This window comes from Mercenaria mercenaria, unplaced genomic scaffold, assembly GCF_021730395.1.
Source record: "Mercenaria mercenaria strain notata unplaced genomic scaffold, MADL_Memer_1 contig_848, whole genome shotgun sequence".
Taxonomy (NCBI): domain Eukaryota; kingdom Metazoa; phylum Mollusca; class Bivalvia; order Venerida; family Veneridae; genus Mercenaria; species Mercenaria mercenaria.
Window position 1 is genome coordinate 40,095 of NW_026463756.1, and position 18,845 is coordinate 58,939.

General features: G+C 33.4%; 2 pseudogenes; one reads left to right on the forward strand and one right to left on the reverse strand.

The window, feature by feature from the left end:
• Positions 1–4,858: 4,858 nt before the first annotated feature.
• LOC123524006 (uncharacterized) lies at positions 4,859–8,538 on the forward strand (annotated as a pseudogene).
• Positions 8,539–10,436: 1,898 nt separating this feature from the next.
• LOC128554895 (uncharacterized) lies at positions 10,437–18,304 on the reverse strand (annotated as a pseudogene).
• Positions 18,305–18,845: the final 541 nt, after the last annotated feature.

The following is an 18,845-nucleotide window of genomic DNA, read 5'->3' on the forward strand; positions in this document are numbered from 1 at the left end:
TATAACACAGTACAAAGTTACTTAGTCAAATAATGTTCAGATTGTTTTAAAATTTGCGACGGGCAGTTAAACGTCAAAACTTTGAAGGACCAAAATAATGGGAGGATAAATCACAGTACACAGTCATGTAAAGTTATTGTTTTATCGCTTACGCATATTGGAGTGTACAAGGTAAACATTAATCGTGTACAGTACATAAATAGGTTTAAATCACCAGAAAAGTCGTAATTTTGGATATTGTTTAAAAAGTTTGGCATAAAATCAATGAGGAATTGAATTCCCTTTCGATACATGTAAGTTTTATTTGAATCTATGCTAACTTGTGAAATAAATCGCATTGAAACCTATACTATAGCATGTAATGATGTAAAGCATCACACATGAAAGTTCAACGAAATTGTTTCAGTTATGTTGGTCTATTGAGTGACACATGAAACATATCTTTTATTTAAAGGTCTGTTAAAAACAATATGGCTTCGAAGAAAAGATGGATAACTCCAGATAAAACTTATACACCAAAGAGAAGGCGTGCTACCGTGGCTGAACAGATTGTATCTTCATGTGAGAAGCGTGTGATCCAAGTGTCTTCAAGTGAGAAGCGAAAGAGCGTGATTGAAGTGTTGATGTCAAGCATAGAAAAATTGAAGTTGGGTAAGTTGATCAAACCTTTGCTCCCTTTAATTTTTTATACTGATACAAAGTTTTAATTATAGTGAGAAAAAGTACACTAATTATTCAGTGAGTTTTAACACTTGAAAAAACAGTACATAAAATGATCTTTGTGGTAGTTGTGCACGTTTATGAATCCAATATTGATGAAACGGTGTTATTATAGTACATTACACCTTGACATAGTAAGCAGAAAGGAAGTCGCCCTATATACAAATTTATGTCAGTCGGAGTGCACATCTATATTTATGGCAACATTGTTTTCTTCCAAAAGAAAACCCCATGGATTGCCTTGAAGTTGATTATCTACCTTAATTCATAAACTTATTCAATAATTTTTTATGCAATTCCATAAGTCTGTAATCCATTTTGTGATTTGAGCAATGATTTCTATCTTCTAATCTTCATAGTTTGGTTGGTATTTCTTTTTAAAATTCAATTATTAACCAAATCTTGTGTTTCTTAAGTTAATAAGAGGTCAGACAGTATGTCAGATACTTCCGTTACAAAAGGATCAAAGAAAAAGTTGTCATTTGGCCCAGTAGATCATACATACTCAGGTACACAAATACTTCACTGTATTCTAGGGGTGAAGGTTCATTGTTAAAAGGAAAATCCTTTTTAATTTTTAGCCCATTTTTCAAATATGTGAAGAAAAATGTATGAAATGACAATTGGGAAAATATTGCTAAATTTATACTGCATAAATTATTTCAAAACTACATTTTTGTTCATATGCACTCTTGATGCATTTTATATTGTGAGACAGTGACACTAACACCCCTAGTGTGTTCCTGTTCTTTTGTTTGTTTATTTTGATCTTTCTGTTTAAAGCATTCTAAAGTAGGGACTGTGAAGGAAAACTTAAGTATTGCAAATTATTTCATCTTTAAAAGTTGAAATTAAAGAACTTTTTGTCAGAAAGCAGGTATATACTACAAATAAATTGAGAAAATGAACTGGATTTATCAGCTTTAGAAAGACACTATCATATAAATATTATAAACTGATTTCTTTCAGTTAACATAAACTAATTGGATCCCAAAAAAAAAAATACACAGAAATTGAACTTTTATATAGTTTATACCTGCTCACAGACAGAGATTTCCTTATATAAATAAGAGACATACGTATGTTTTTTAACTAGTGCCTCTATTTACAACTTTTTGAACAGTTTTCAGTCAGTTGGTGTCCCTATTATAGAAAGTCTTTATCCTGATTCATTGTTATTTAGTTCATTTTGTTATTTGACTGTTATAATTTTGTTACTTTAAGTATATGTTCTGACACATACATCTGTCTTTCTATCTGTCTGTCATATCTATATATATCTCAGTAACCATTCAAGGTATGGCATATGCTAAGGTTTAGATGAGATGATATGCAGTTTGTATGAAACAGGTCATTAGAGTACAATGTTACAAATGATGCTCAAATGTGTAATTTAACCTCTCATATTTCATATATGGAACATAACATTTTAACCTTTCAAGGTATTGATTTCAATGGTAGCATAACAGTAGGTGGCGATGAGATGATGTGAAGATCTGTAGATGAAAGGTTAAGGTTATAGCTAGGTCAAATTCTGTGTCATATTTTGTGTTCAGAGCATAATAACCATTTGAGGTATTGCTAAGTCTCTCGGATAGAGATAGATAAGTTTATTAATGTGAGAAGTTCTCTTCCCCGCCCACTTCAAAAAATAACTTCACTAGTATTATTCAAATACATGTTGATAGGTCATGGTCTCACATCACACACACAAATTTTGTATATTCTTACTCTTTTGTTTCTATAACTGTCCCACAGTTGCTATGCATAGCTTTTCATAGCTCTCGTTTAAATGGTTGGTTATCGCATGACATGTTATTTGTTTGTGTATAAGCCACATTAACCCTTACCCTGCTACATTTCTATAATAAACTTGTCCAGTTTTCAATTTGGACAAAACCATTAACTGTTATTAAAAAGGGATGCATACCAAAAACGTGCTGACCAACAGTGCAGGTCAGGATCAGACTTCATGGATATACAGGCTGATCATGATCTGTAATGTTCCAGAATATTAAAAAGATAAATAATTCTTTACTGATATACACCAGAATGGTACTGTGGCTTAATCACATTAAATTGTGTTTTTTACAATTGTTATTTACAGTAATTGGATTGTGGTGATACAGTAGACGAATCAAAGGTAAAATATACTGTTTGATTAGAAAATTATTTTTGACATCTGGGCTCATATTCATAAAGCTCCGAAGGGATATAGGAAAATCCTTACCGGTAACTTTGTAAAATTTCCTAAACAACATAGCACATAAGAAATTTATAAGATTTATTGATAATCATCATTACTATGCCAGACTGTATGTGACAATATTGTTAGACATTCCAACTATCTCGACAACTGTCCACAAAATGCTATGGAACTTTTCCCTCAGTTAGTCCTTTAGGGAAAATTTTTTCTTTTGGAGCTTATGAATACCAGCCCTGGTCATTTGACCACCCATCACATGCATAAACATAAACTTTAAGTTAGTTAAAAGACTCGCTCTGATGAATGTATTTATAAGGCTTGTGTATTAGAAAGAATGTTTTCACTGTACAGCCTTTTCATTGAATTTCTTTAGTATTCTGTATTTTTTGGTAGGCGCATATACCGTACACATTCAATAAGTCCAATGTAGTATATGTAGTATAAATGTAGTAAAATTTCGTTATGATACGCTTTTAATGTAAATGATTATGTTTTATATGATAAAAAAAATGTATATGAATTAACTTTACAGAGTTCCTCCATTAAATAAATCCAACTGTTTTTAACATAATTCAGTAAATCTCTTCCTGCTACATGTCATTTCATTGTATTTCCTATAAAGCCGTATCTGAGTGTAAGGATACCAAGGTTGTCAAGGACACAGGACAAATGAAGAAGCAAAACAAAGGTGTGAATGAGATGGTGGCTGCATTCTCAGTTATGTCATCAAACCAGATGAGTATACTTTATCAGAAGCCCCCTGATACTCTTGCTGAGCACCCTATGTTTGAAGCTGCTTACAATGAACTAGAACTAAACATCCCCTTCTTTTTAAGACTCATGGAAGCTATCATAGGGAACTCTGGTAACAAGCGAGCCACAATGTAATGATTTATAGCGTGATCTTAAACAGTCGCAACAACAGGTGTCTGCAATACAAAGGATGATTACAACGCTGGCTGTCAGATGCATGCTGACAATATGGTATGTTTAAAAAATCTTTATAATTTATTTGTAAAACTGTTTTTTCGGGGATTTGATTTTTAATATAGCTTAGAAACAAAGAATAACTCGTACTACTAGTATTGTAATGTTTATAGTATGACCAAACCTAAAATTTTAAACATTTTCAGCTAAAAGAGAAATAATTTTTGAGCCAAAATATTAAGGTTATTGCATTACAAGGATGTTATAAAGCGTACAAAGTTGTGCATCGATCTTGTGTTATGTTTGGGATTGCACTAGCCTAGTGCCACTAGGTCAGGCTATATGTTTACAGTCCTAACTTGGTAAAAAATACATACAAAGTGTTGGACAGTTTGCATATATATCATGAAGGGTGTATGCATTTCACAAGAGTATCCAGGACACATATTTAAGTTGAAATAAAATTTAGTTAGTTGAAGTTATCCAGATTAAGATACACTTGGTTATATAAACTTCCATTTAATGTTATTTATTTTGTGAGTTCACATACTCATTTATGAAAATGATTAATCATAAAATAATTTTTGGAGATAGTATTTAATTGAATGAAGGATGATATGAAATAAGTACGACAGAAATATGAAATGAATAGATTATAAATAGATAAATCATCATCGAATACCTTGCAATGAATCACTCGAGTCAATGGTTTTAAATTTTATTTTTCAGCTTCTTAGTAGACAGAACAAGCTTCACATCACTATGTCTGCAGTCAGTAAAGGCAATATTATTACTGAGTGTGGAGATAATTATGACAAGCGTTTAAAGAAGTCAATAGCAGATGGAAATGATGGCAAGTTGAACGGTGACAATGTGGACATATTTGTGACAACAAACGACATTCAAATGGCAAACAGGTCAAAAGACTATCATTTTTTTGCTACAGACTTTACACCATTTAGGGTAACACCAGAAGACTTCATGAGGAACGAATATTTGGTTAATTATTTGGAAAATGAAATGGATCCAAACATTAACGCAGGAAGATTTATGCCAGATGCACGTGTATTTAAAGACAATATTAAACTTCTGGTAGCTAGAGATCTTATCACCCATCTAAACTTCAAGTGGATGGACCTTGTTGTACCAAAGCATATTGACCATCCTCTTCAGGTAATTGATTATGCTATTTTCAAATCAGATAAAATGTAACTTTGTTATAGAGGTATTTATATGTTGATGAAGTCCATCTCAAATTACTTGTCCGTAGGACTGAATTTGTGTCCTGCATATCTAAAAAGTGCTTAACATAGGTTCATCTAATCTCACAGGATTGCTATTTGTTTGCTCACACCAGAGTTTGATTTAGTCAAAAATATATGTTAGGTGCTTGGGAAGATTTCACCCAGGGTACTGAGACTGTGTACACATAACTGGTATATTATGCAATTTATGAAATCTCACTCCCTTCTTACACTTGTTAAAGAAGAACTTATCGCTGAAAGTATAAATATTCTTATGTTGAAATTGTTGATATATATATTATTTTTGAATATCAATTTGTCTAAAATAACTTAATTTCATAATTCAGGAGATCATGTCAAGGAAAACAACGTCCTTCTGTTTACCTATTTTGTTGAAGAATGAAGCCAAATATGAGGATTGTATCCAGATCATGGATTCGTATGAACAACAGTTACAAAGATGGTACAGAGAATGTGGTAGAAGTAAGTATTTCAAAGTACTGATGTAAGTGCAAATCCAACAACTTCTTCATTTCAAGTACCAGACAATGATTGACCAAAGGCAGTCTTGAACACACAAAAAAGTTTAATTGAAAATCAGTTGATGATCTTTGGTTTATTTATTAGTAGTCTTGTAAAACGAAAAAAATATTTTGGTTAGGTAGTGCCTGATCAGCTTAAAGAGTACGACTTGTATACATGAATAATTGTAAATTTACTTCATTGTAATATGTCTGTAATATAAACATGTTTAACAAATTGCAGTTGATGACTTCAAGAATTGTTTCATCCCTGTGGGTGGTGACCAACTTACACGGGTACGGCTTGATGGAGCTAAGAATTTGAGGCTTGATGCCCATACTGCTCAGGAGAGGTTTGACAACTTGTGTCCCGTGGTTGTTGAGATGTTCCACACACAGATGGATTTCCTAGAGGTATATGATATTTATTTTATAAGTTAATAATTGTTTATATAAGTTAATAATTGTTGCCAAATGTACATACTGAACAGCAAAAGAAACTATCCATAGTTACAAGTTGTGTACATTTCTGTAACAAAAACTTAAATTTATAAATTTGCTTGTCTTCTTCATACACATTACACTTAAATAACTGCACATGCTAGGTTTAAAGATAGTTTCTGATAACCATTAAAATTGATTATAAATTATATGATTGATTATATGACAAGTTTTTAAACATAAGATAAACAACATGTTGAGTGCTGTGTCAGTTATTACTCGGTATGCTTGTCATAAGTTGGGAAAGGGGACATAGAAAGTACATTCAGTAATTTCCAGGATCCCATCAACTTTGTGTCAGGCTATAAACATAAAAGGGTTTGAAGGCAAAATGGTGACATCTTTAAGCAAAACTTGTTTACAATATTTCAGAAAACTATGAAGAAATTTTTCAAAAAATCTTCTGGCAGGGATGTTGGAACGTTGTATAATCTCAAAACAATAATTCAGAGAACAAGTGTCAACGGCAACGTGAAAAGTCGTTTTTAAGGTAATTAGGTGGAACACTGTTGAATTTTTATGCAGTAGTCAGACAAGGGGAATGACAATGTCACATTTGAAATATGATTGATAATGACTGGGTATTTAAGATAAGTGGGGTGCATAATACAAATGACAAAAGATTAAACTTCAGAGAAATGCAAGGCTTTATTAATGGCACTTTTTTCAGTAACAGATATAGATATAATAGTTACTTCAAGTCAGAAATAGATTGCATTTATTGACTAACAATACTACACTTAATTAATCTAAACATCTGATAATTAACCTAAACATCTGATCATGAAAGTGTATCTTAAAAAAACAAAACAATGCAACAGATTTAGAAAGTACAAACATGGAAAAGACTACTGATTTAGTCATCTAGTCAAAATTGTTTTGTTCTGCATATCCCATGAAAAATCTCATTCACTTCAGCACACGAAGATTTGCCCTTCTTGTCGGGAAGGCATATGTGCTTGAGCTGCTATGGAGCACTTTGGGATGGACAATATGGAAAGTATTCCTACTCTAAATGTATCGGAGGAAGATATAAATCGAAGTCACCATTCAAGACGCCTCATGGAGTTCAAAAAATCAATGGATGGGTTTATATAATGGTGTGCAGTTCCCTAACTTTTAATGAAGTAAGTAATGTTCAGTCATACATTAAGGTTTTGTACATTGTACAGAAGCACATGTAATAATATACACATATATTAAAGAACCTGCTTACTTTGGCATTTATCAAAAGTTTCTTGATGTCTTATATTCAAAATTAAAAAGCACAAGATTTGTTTTTACATGTAAAAAACCATTAGTACTGGCTTAAACCACCCTGTGTTTTTTTATTCTGTAAGTCATTGTAATAATTCATATTAAATTAACACACTATTCCTTCAGGTACCTGACCAGAGCAGAGTTACTGTGACTATTGCTGGCCATGATGTACAACTACCCGTAGAGAATGGAAATGTCCACACCAAATTTCAACAATTTGGACAGGCCATAACAGTGCCAATATCTTTAAACACAGTGTAAGAGTGATGTTGGGAGGAACTGCTGTGACCATTATGATCAAACAGGGTGATGAACTGCAAAACTATATTTTAAATTACTTGCAGTACTACTTTGTAAACTTTAAAGACTCCATTCGTGAAGGTGATATTATCCGAACAAGCAACATCCTTAAGATAGCTATTCCATTTTTGTTTTTCAATCATTCTCCTCTTTCAAAGTATATGGTAGAGTGCATTGATTTTATACTTAAGACAGAGGTATTACTACCAGCTAAACTTTCATTACATGTAAGGGTTACTTCTTTTGTGAATCCAAAAGGCAGGCAGGGTAAAAACAAGGCTGCTGACCTTCAGAAAGAAAATCAGGTCAAAGAGGTAAAAACTCTTATTATGGGCCTTGGTGCAAATAAAACTCAACAGTCTGTTATAAAGATATCAGCGGCCGCACCTGTAATAAAGGATATAGTACAAAATTTTGATAGCTAGATAGATTTTAAAGAGAAATCTACTTCACACAAGAAAAGATCTGAGGAGGAAGATTTGCAGTGTATTATAAAAGTTCTCCGGGAGCTTCGGCCTTTTAGGACTGTACCGGGTAGAAAACTTGAAAGTTTTAATGACATGAAGGCTAGTGTTTTTCATGAACTGTATGACAAAAGAGGAGTTTTAAATGAGAAAATACTATACACAGCAAATCGACTGAAAAGGGGACTTCCATTACCAGAGGAAGTGGAATTTGATGATTAAACATTGAATTATTTGGGTATGTTTTCTGAAAAATGTATAGATTGGGTGGAATTCAATTGTCTGATTATTTTTTTTTTTATAAATATTTTTTTCTGCTAATCCAATAAAAATCCCACAGAAGTTTAAAAGTATTCATTTTTAGCTCAACTATTTGAAGAATAGTCTAGTTATTGTACCCCCCGACAACAAAATTGTAAGGGGGTGTATGCTAGTTTCAGGTTGTCTGTCCTAGACGCAATCTGTGCGCACCATCTCTCCTTATCCCCTTGACAGAATTTAATGAAACTTCACACAAGTGACAGTACCAACATAGTTTTGTATGGGGCATGTTAGGTTCTTTTAGAAAACAAAATTGCAGAGTTATGGGACTTTGTTTTTTTGTTACTATACTATATACATAGACACAATCTTGTGCGCACCATCTCTCCTCATCCCCTTGACACAATGTAATGAAACTTCACACAAGTGATCAGTACCAACCCTAGTTGTGCATGGTGCATGTTACATTCTTTTAGAAGCCCGCCCGCTTAGCTCAGTAGGTAAGAGCGTTGGTCTACGGATCGCGGGGTCGTGAGTTCGATCCTCGGGCGGGGCGTATGTTCTCCGTGACTATTTGATAAACGACATTGTTTCTGACATCATTAGTCCTCCACCTCTGATTCATCGTTTAGATGGTTCAGTATTTAAAGTCTAGGGCTAATGCCCTCGTGGTTTAATTCCAACGCATTTGAACTCAGAACCATGGTTAATTAGACGATAAACCACTTGAAGGCCTTGATTATATGTTAATTGTACATACCAGTATATGAAATAATACAATGAATATTTACATTCATCATACTTGTGTATTGTGTATTAATATACAGTTTGAAAATGGCTAATGCAGATGTTTTTTTTTTTTAAAACTGTATCAAACAGAAAAATAAATCTACTTGATAACCTTTATAAAGAGTACTGAAAATGTTTAAAGCAATAAAAACATCTTATCAGCAAAGTTAGTCTTGATGGTCAAATAATATTTCTGTAGAATTTAATTAAACGGAAATTTTTCAAAATGTCAGAGAAATTTCTGAAATGTAGATGTTGCCTGATGTATCAATTAATGTTACGGGTTTGATTATGTTTCTGTAATTAGATCATCTGTTGTCCCATGTTTTACAAATGTTATGCCATCACTTCAGAACTGTATTTAGTCCATTATTTATTTAACAGTCACTAATGTTAAAGGGGCATGCTGCCAGATGAACATCAGAATTTCAAATATTCTTAAGTACATAGCATTTGATTGTTCAAAATTAAAATGGAATAACCTGTATTATGTTAAAGGGTGATTCTTAGATTTTTTTATCTTAGATATGGTATAAAGTACAGCTAAATTCATTGTAGTTTTTACCTAATTTACTTTTGTGACCCACTTGTTTAGAGCTTTTTATATATTTTTACTACTAAACTTTTGTTTTTATTGATAAACTGGATCTAAAAGGCTTTGATTTACTTCATTTCTTCTTTTATGGCGATCATCAATTATTGATATTATCTAGCAGCCTGTCACTTAAAACATTTTCATGCTGAGGTTTTTTCAAACATTCTGTTTCTGCTGCAGATCTACAATTACTACAGCAATTTGTGGGGTCTCCTTTGAATAAGGTATTGCGATAACCAAAGTGCTGTACTAATTGTAGGCGCAGACAAGTTTCATTAAATTTTTAATGTAAAGAACCATGCATTATCGAGCCCTTTTCTGTTTTTTGCTATGTCACTGTTATTGAAGTAACATTTGGCAACAGCCTTTTGTCCCATTCCTTCCAGCTCTGTCAATTTCTGTAAATACTTTTCCAAAGTTGTTGGTGGTCGCATATGCACATTCTGGAAATGGATGGTGCGTTTTAAACCCATACCTAGGGCTACAGTTGCCAGTACCATCGCAGTTTTGGAGTTTCTTTACGTAACTCCGTTTATTATGTGCAATTTCATATTTCGGTATAATCTTTATGTAAATTTAGCAACAATTCTGTTCTCTGGATCGGAACCTGCCGACAGAATGTATGCATCTTTAAACCCAGTTTATAGGTCAGATATTGAAACAATATCCCAATGATTCTAAGTTATCACAGTATATTATTGTAACGGGGAAATCACTCTTTTTCTCTTTTATTTCCTTGGTAAAATCACACATAATGGCATCATATTTTTCGTATTTGTGAATGTTGGACAATCTTTCCTTTTTCTCGATATATATATTCGGCCTGTCTGGATTAGCCAGAACCCTGGTGGTATTTCTCATTTGTAGAGTTTCTATAAGGGAGCTTATTGCGTTTGGACTTGCTGTTGCTGTAAGTGCCAAGTGTGAAATATTAGGGAATAGACATGTCAGCTCGCCAAGACGCTCAAAGCATTTCCTGAACTCGGTTCCCCTGTGATGAACAAATATAATTCAATAACTCAATTGCAATAAAAATAGAGATTGTTAATGTGAGCATTATTGTCAGGTCGGGAATCGAACCCGAGACCTCCCCATAACATTGTCAACATGTCTGGGGTGCTCTTACCATCTGAGCTACCTGACATGTACTGTTCACACTCGAGTTTTAAATATTGAGAAACAAATTTGAAACAAGTTACTAATGCAATGTGGTATATACATGTTCTATTGAATAACTATGATAAGTAAAAAATGGTCACTAAACAAGTTTTAAAAAGAGCTGTCCGAGAACAGTCCTTCTCAGCTATTCAACACCGTAGTCTCTTAATAAATACAGAAGTGGAAAATGAGGCATAATTTTGTAATGATAAACTACTGTTATAATAACTATGTAGTGTATGTCAGATCATCACAGTGGATAAGTATGTAAAGTTCCATTTGATTCCCATTATTGTTTGAAATACCTGCTTATATACCAAAAATTACTAGGATATGAAGATTCAATCAAAGTGGTTAATGACACATAAAATTAACCAAGTTGAGATGAAGAATTGTTACAGTGGAATGACTTTACATATTTTTCAGTTGGTCAAGCTAAAAACTGTAATATCAATTTACCATTCTGAAAACATAATGTACTTCATCTACCACAGTGCAGCAAACAAGATCTCTAAATCTGGAGTTCCTCATCATTCTTCCCACTTCCTTGTTAAAAACAGTTTCAGGGTGCATGTAAATAATTTTTAATTTTCCCTATCTGACATCTTGAAGACTTGCATTGGGAAAAAAAAGGTACAGTTCATCTTCTGAACCAGACTCTGAGTCGACCTGAATATGTAAGAACATTTTCTATATGAAACCAGTGTAGGTGTTATTAGTGTTTTTTATTTCCACAGCATAATGGACCATAGTTTTGTTTAAGCTCTCTGCTGTTACCTTGAACTATATCATTGATCTTGATAGTTCTGATCAAAAGTAAAATTTTGTTTTATGCTGCTAACTTTTCATGTAATGTTGACACTGTGATATGTAACTTCATATATTAACACTTACCTTGCTAAAATTCTATAATGAACTTGTCCATCTTTCAATTTGCAGAGTACCATTCACTGTTAAAAGGGCTTTTTACCAAACAAAATACTGACATAATGGCAAACAGTGCAGAACATGATCAGACTGCACGGATGTGCAGGCTGATCATAATCTACACTGGCCGCAAAGGCAGAATCAGTCGTGTCCAGCATGATAAGGGTTAATAATTTCAGCTGCTAAAATGTTTCATATAATGTTGCTGACATTGTATTATGTAACTTCATATATTAACTGTAATATGTAACTTTAACTGTAATATGTAACTTCATATATAATCTGTAATATGTAACTTCATATATTAACCCTTACCCTGCTAAATTTCTATAATGAACTTGTCCATCTTTCAATTTAGAGAGTACCATTAACTGTTAAAAGGGGTTTTACCAAAGAAAATACTGACAATGACGAACAGTGCAGATCATGAAACAGACTGCACATGTCAGGCTGATCATTTAAACTACACTGGCCGCAAAGGCAAATCAGTCGTGTCCAGCATGATAAGGGTTAATAATTTCAGCTGCTAAAATGTTTCATATAATGTTGATGACATTGTATTATGTAACTTCATATATTAATAATTTATACTGCTAAATGGTTTCATTTAATCTTGTTGAATATGTAACTTCATATATTAATAACTTATGACAATAATAAAGATTACATTATCGATACAATTGTTATGAAATGCTGTCTTCTCTAATATAACATTACAAAAATTTAAACCTTGTATTATTGAAAGCTTAATCAGTTTTTACCCTTTTCGGAATCCATAATATATGCCAGTTTTGCCAGAATTATAGGCCTGGTAAACATGTACAATAAAACTTGCCAATGGCTACTCTTGGGAAATCAAAAAATGGTATATGCTGTAAGATTTTCTTTCAACAGGGGAAAATTTACTATTTTTAGGGTGACTTTGGATGATAAAATGTACAGAAGTGGTCTTTATATGCGGATGTTCTTCTGCACAACTTTAACTGTATTTGTAACTGATCTGTCAAGCTATAGATTTCAGCTTAGCTTCAATACCCCTTTTCCGACTGTCTTGTCATTGAAAAATACACTAGGACCTGTGCTGTAAAGAACAGCAGAAGACTTTGTATGTACAAATGCATACTTAATTAGAAAATTTTAGTTATAAGTTCCAAGGTAACACCAAGTTGTTAACTTATGTAGATAAGAGGAACTTACACATCATCAGCTCCTTGTTCAAATGAAGTTACTTTTGTTGCACTGGTATTCAGGAAACATGCATGAATCCCCTTCTCACAAAGTGATGTAACCTGGTCCTGCATAAGTGAATTCAGTGGTGATATAATTATCACCACAAGCGGCTTATCCGCTTTCAGTGGTTTTTGAAGCAGCCAAGGGAGCACCTAAAACAATAAATGTAATGATTAAAACAATTCTGGTATTACTTTTTGTTCATCATCAATCATCATCTATACTGTAAACTAGGCATACTGTTAATTTACTGAATGAAAATGTCAATAGTGACTGAGAAAAAAACCCTAAGCAAGTTAGCTTTAGAGAAGTGCCATTTCTTTGGGGCCTTGTTTTGGGTACGTTTTGACCTGCACCCTCCTCGTCCTGGAACAAAACTGTTTCTGTCTTGCAGCTTATTTGTTACACACAATCTTTAAGCAAAAAAATGAATGTTGGGAGCTGTAGTGAGGGGAGGGGTATTATTGGGGATGGGATATACAGATATTCAGATTATCAATCCCTAGGTTCATGGTTCAAATCCAAGACTGGCACTTCATATTCATGATGAATGTCTTTCAAAAAAAAATGAGTACAGTACCATTTTCATCCAGAACATAGGTATTTTCATATACCTTGGCCTTACTCTTTCGCCTAATAATGATGGTCCCTGAATATTCCACTATTTTGACCACTGTATCCGCTGTTTAGTTAAAATGATAGGAAAATTTCGGGACTGTCGCTGTCCTGTAGAGGGATGACAACTATAAAATGAGATCATAAATAAATCATTCAGATAAGCCAAGTGATAAGCCTACTTGCTGTTCTGAAAAATGAGCAAGTTATTGTAAAGATTCATCATAATGTTTTAGAGGACTTCATTTTGGGTTTTTTCGAATTTATACCTCCAAGACCTGTTACTATTACTCCTGGTAATACTGATTCTGAGGAAGTAGGAAATACTTCATAGAAAGTTAGATTTTTGTCACGGAATAGGACTTGAATAAAAATGTGTAGGCCGCCGGTTAGCTCTGATCGTAGAGCATTGGTGCGGTATTCCAATGCTCGGTTCGATCCCGATCAGGCTGCAAATTTTACTCACCCTATGACTATTGTGTCTGTGTGTGTTGTGTGTGTGGTGGGGGATATTTGGCACTTTAATATTCTCTCTGAAATATCAAAGTTCTTTTCCAAAAGTATTTACTCCATTACTTGTTTCGGTTTTGGGCAACATATTTAAAGGTTATAGAAAATCTATATAGTTCTCCCAATAATTAAAAATATTACTTAGGTAAACTAACAGATTACTTTCGAATTCATTTTGCCAATTTATCAATGTTTTACAAGTGAATACCTGAAAAATCACGCTTTTTTCCTGACCCTGTTGGCAAAACAGCCAATGTACTTTAATTATAGAGGCTTTCCATGCCTCAAGTTGTTTATCACTGAATTCAAAGGCTATTTTCAGACTTTTCTTAGCATACTCAATACTTTTCTGGAACGAGTCCGCCATCTGTTTGTTTATGTTTTTAACATGTGGCGTTGAAAATATAAATGATAATTAACCGACAAATATATTTGACATTTCTTTAATAATATGACTCATAATGAACGTAGCACTAAGAAAATCTATATAAAAGCATCAAAAAATAGCATTTTTCTTGACGGATACATTATTTGTTACTTACACGCGAACGAAGACGGACATTTAACTCAGTCGAATAGCGTTGGTGTATCCTAAAGCTATACACGAGGTGTATTTACCGGAGTATACGGAAATGCCCGATGTTGCACGATTGTGTCTTTAATGTACGAAAAATAAACATGTGTTGTCGCTATCCTTACACGAAAACACATGAAATGGCGACTAAATGTGTTGTTTTCATAGGTGATACGTTACATTCCGGTACATTTTTATTACCAATCCCTTATACTTACAATATGATATAACATTCTAACACGACCAACAAATAACATACATACATGAAGAGCAAAATCTATCTCGGGTATCTGCAATAAACCAATAGCATGCAATGACGTCATCCGATCCAGGTTCGTAGCACGGTCGTAAAAAGTAGTTACCATTTTTTCTAACACTGTTGATACTAGTATGCTGTGAATCGAAATAGCAAGTTCCCAAGTATGATATATCGTAGAATAACCCTTGTTTATCGTTCTTATACGAAACAATATATCACTCAGGCCTACGGCCTTCGTGGTATATTCTTGCGCATAAGAACTCAAAACACCGTTTATTGGTCAATAATTCAGATTTGTTTCTGTTACGTTTTCTTGTGCAAGTACACTCTCTATCATTTTGCCATTCATTACATTCTCATAATATAGAAGTCTTAGTCACAATAACTGATCAGTTTCCCGGATAAAAGCATAATATGTACAACAGTACTCAAGATATGGATGAGTTTAGTAGTTAATATATTTCATCTTCTATTCAATATCCTTTGATCATTTCATAGTACCGCTATCAGAATTTTTCACTGGTTAAGTACAAAAAGTATCACACAGATGCCGTTTCATCTCTTCTATCTGGTCAGGCGCCAGTTTATTGGAATCTGCATGCTTGAGAAGACTCTCTAATATCTCTTGACGACGGCACAATTCCATGTTTTCGTAGCTGAGATTTGAGATTGCCCATTCTGGTCACTTTATCAGCAAAGGTAAATATTTTGTTGATCATTTCCCTCTTATTCTGCACTGATGTTTAAGATTCCAATTTCGGAATCCTTCCCTGGAAGAGAAGTATAATGGAAAATTTGAAAACCCATTATTGTTAACATACATGATAAGCTGGATAAAAACAAATATATCTGACTGAAATGAAAATAGTTTCAATTAAAAGTGCTGTTTACACACGTAAGCTTTAGTCACGTCGCAAATTGTGTACCCGTCAGAAAGCCATTATTTCACTTGTAAAAGAACTGGTATAAATCAATTGTAAGTTTGTATTGCACTCGGTATATTTTTTAAAGAGTTTTAACACTTTGCCCTTATTTTATAAGCTTAACGGAAATTGCATTTCAAATGACCGTAACTTTTCCAATGACCGAAATCGCTTGAATCTTTGAAGTATTGCTGTATGAAGCGCAGACGTAAATACGTTCTAATGATATCAAGAATATGAAACTGTAAGCCATCCCTTAGACTTAATGTACATGTAATACATTTTAATAACAAAATTTACCCAGTTTCTGTGATATGGAGACTCAGTAAACACAGATCCCCGCTCTAAACTCCAGTTTGTTTAGTTCTGCTAAGTGTTTTCTCGTCAAGGACACAAACATTATTTTTTCTGGGGATCATACATTTTGTGCAACATTGAAGGTTCAATGTACACCTCTGCGGATATCTCTGACTTATAACATGTAAATGTTGAGTTCTAATCAACCCGGGACTAGAGTGTACACTACCGTCCAAGAACAGGCTTAATGAAACCCAGCCAACAACTTTTCCGTTTATGTCGTGTGAGGCGAACTGCGATCTTTAACTTTTTTTAAATTTTATTGATTTTATTGTTCCTTTTTGAATATTATTCCGTTTGAATGTATTAGATCTTTTCTAAATTTTTGATTCAGATATTTGAATAACCTAAGTCGGAATTAGCGACCGTTATATTCAGAAAACAAATGTAAGGCAACAATAAAATGAAAAAGTGGAAAACTACAGGTCGCCCGGTTTGATTGATTCTAATTTTGGACGGTAGTGGATATGCAAGCAAATGTCCACACCCTCTAGTCACGTGTTGAGTAAAACTCAACATTTATAAATATTATAAGTGCTAGAGTAGAATTTAGAGACATCCGCAAATGTATTAAAACGGCGATGCACATGGAACCTTCAACTACTACTGAATAGGTCGGATAATTGCAAAGATTCTTTACTACACTACACCTAAATATAAGTATCATGCAAAAGGGCGGTTCGAAAGGAAAGTCTCAGCTGATTGTGGTGAATTTCAATCGACTACGTTGAACCACTGACAATCACTGCGAAATACATGGAAGTTTTGTTGGTTTAATATTATAATAATATCACTTAGTCGATTATGTTCTATATTATGAATTAAATTTTACGCATTAAACAAATGCAAAATCTAATAATTGTAAATATATTTCTTTCTTATTCGTTTAATTAAATATTTATCATATTTATCAAATCAAATATTTTTCCTATCGTATGCTAGTCTTATTTCATATCAAATATCGATTGGTGCATAATAATAAATATCTATATTAAAGAGATGTTATAAACATTATCCTCAATGTCAGCAGTGGAAACGACAACGGAAATGTTTTATTGCTGCGCCGGCCCAGGTTCGATTCCCGACGTAGGCATCTTTTTGTTTTCTTCATGTTGCAATTTTAAGATAGTTTAAAAACAAAGACTCAAATTCTAATGTCTACAGTATGACCAAACTTTAATTATAAAAGTCAACTTTAGCCATAATTTGGAGGTCATTGCTTTTAAAACAATAATTATGTAGGGTGAAACATAAAGATAACTTTGATAATAAAAATCTATCTTGTCCCTTTGCAACAATTTATGATATGATTTCAAGGTCAAAATTATTCATATAAAAAGGTTTGGTCATGTTTCATTATCCGGTATACTAGTAATCATTTTTATTTAGTACTCTTTTCTTGACACTGTCATATCAATTGTTTATACTATCCTGTGACATTTTACACTAAGCTGTGATTTCTTGATACTGTCTTTTGACTTATGTACACTGTACTGTGATTTATTTAAACTTTCTTTGACGTCTTTAAACAGAACTGTAAAGTTTGGTAAACCGTCCTGTGGCTTTTTAATATTGTCTAGTCACTTTTTCTTTACCCCGTCCTTTTGACTTAGACTGGTCTATTAAAAATGTACTTTCTTATACTATAATGTGTCTTTTTCTTAACACTGTCCTGTGAATTGTTTTAAACTGTCCTGTGACATTTTTCTCATTTGATACTGTCTTGTGACTTTTGTACACTGTCCTGTATTTTCCTTACACCTTTCTTTGAATTTTTTACACTATCCTGTGACATTTTTCTCTTGCTTGTGATCTTTTCTTTACACTAGGTCCTATGAACTGTTTTTTTACAGTAATCTAACGTTTTCAAACTGTCCTTTGATCGACTTACAATGTCCTTTGACTTTTCACTGTCCTGTGTTTTACGCTGTCCTTTGCCATTTTGTACAATAAACCGAGACATTTTACACAGTCCAGTGACTTTATCAAACTGTCCTGTGACCTTTTTATCTGTCAAGTGCTGTCATGTTCTTCTACTCTGTCTTTGACCTTTATACACCGTCAAATGACTTTTTTACACTGCCTAATGACCGTCTTTCACATTGTTGTGTGTCCTTTTTACACTTTCCTATAACATTTAAGTTCACCTGAGCACATGGTGAGCTTTTGTAACGCTCATTGTCCGTAGTCCGGAATGATCCTTGGCCCACTTTTACAAAGAGAATTTATAACAATCTTCTTTTCCAAAACCGCAAGGCGTAGAATCTTGATATTTGGCATGTGACAACATCTTTTAGTCCTTTATCAAGATTGTTCAATTTTGCCCTGGAGTGAAAAAAGCCACCGCTCCACAGGTCACAAGTTTCACAGAGACTTGTATAAGAAAAAAAAAATGTTTTTGTATAAAACCACAAGACCTAGGCCTTAGATATTTTGTATGTACATTGTCTTGTGGTCCTTTACCAAAATTGTTCAAATCATTCCCCTCGGGTAAAAAGAGGCTC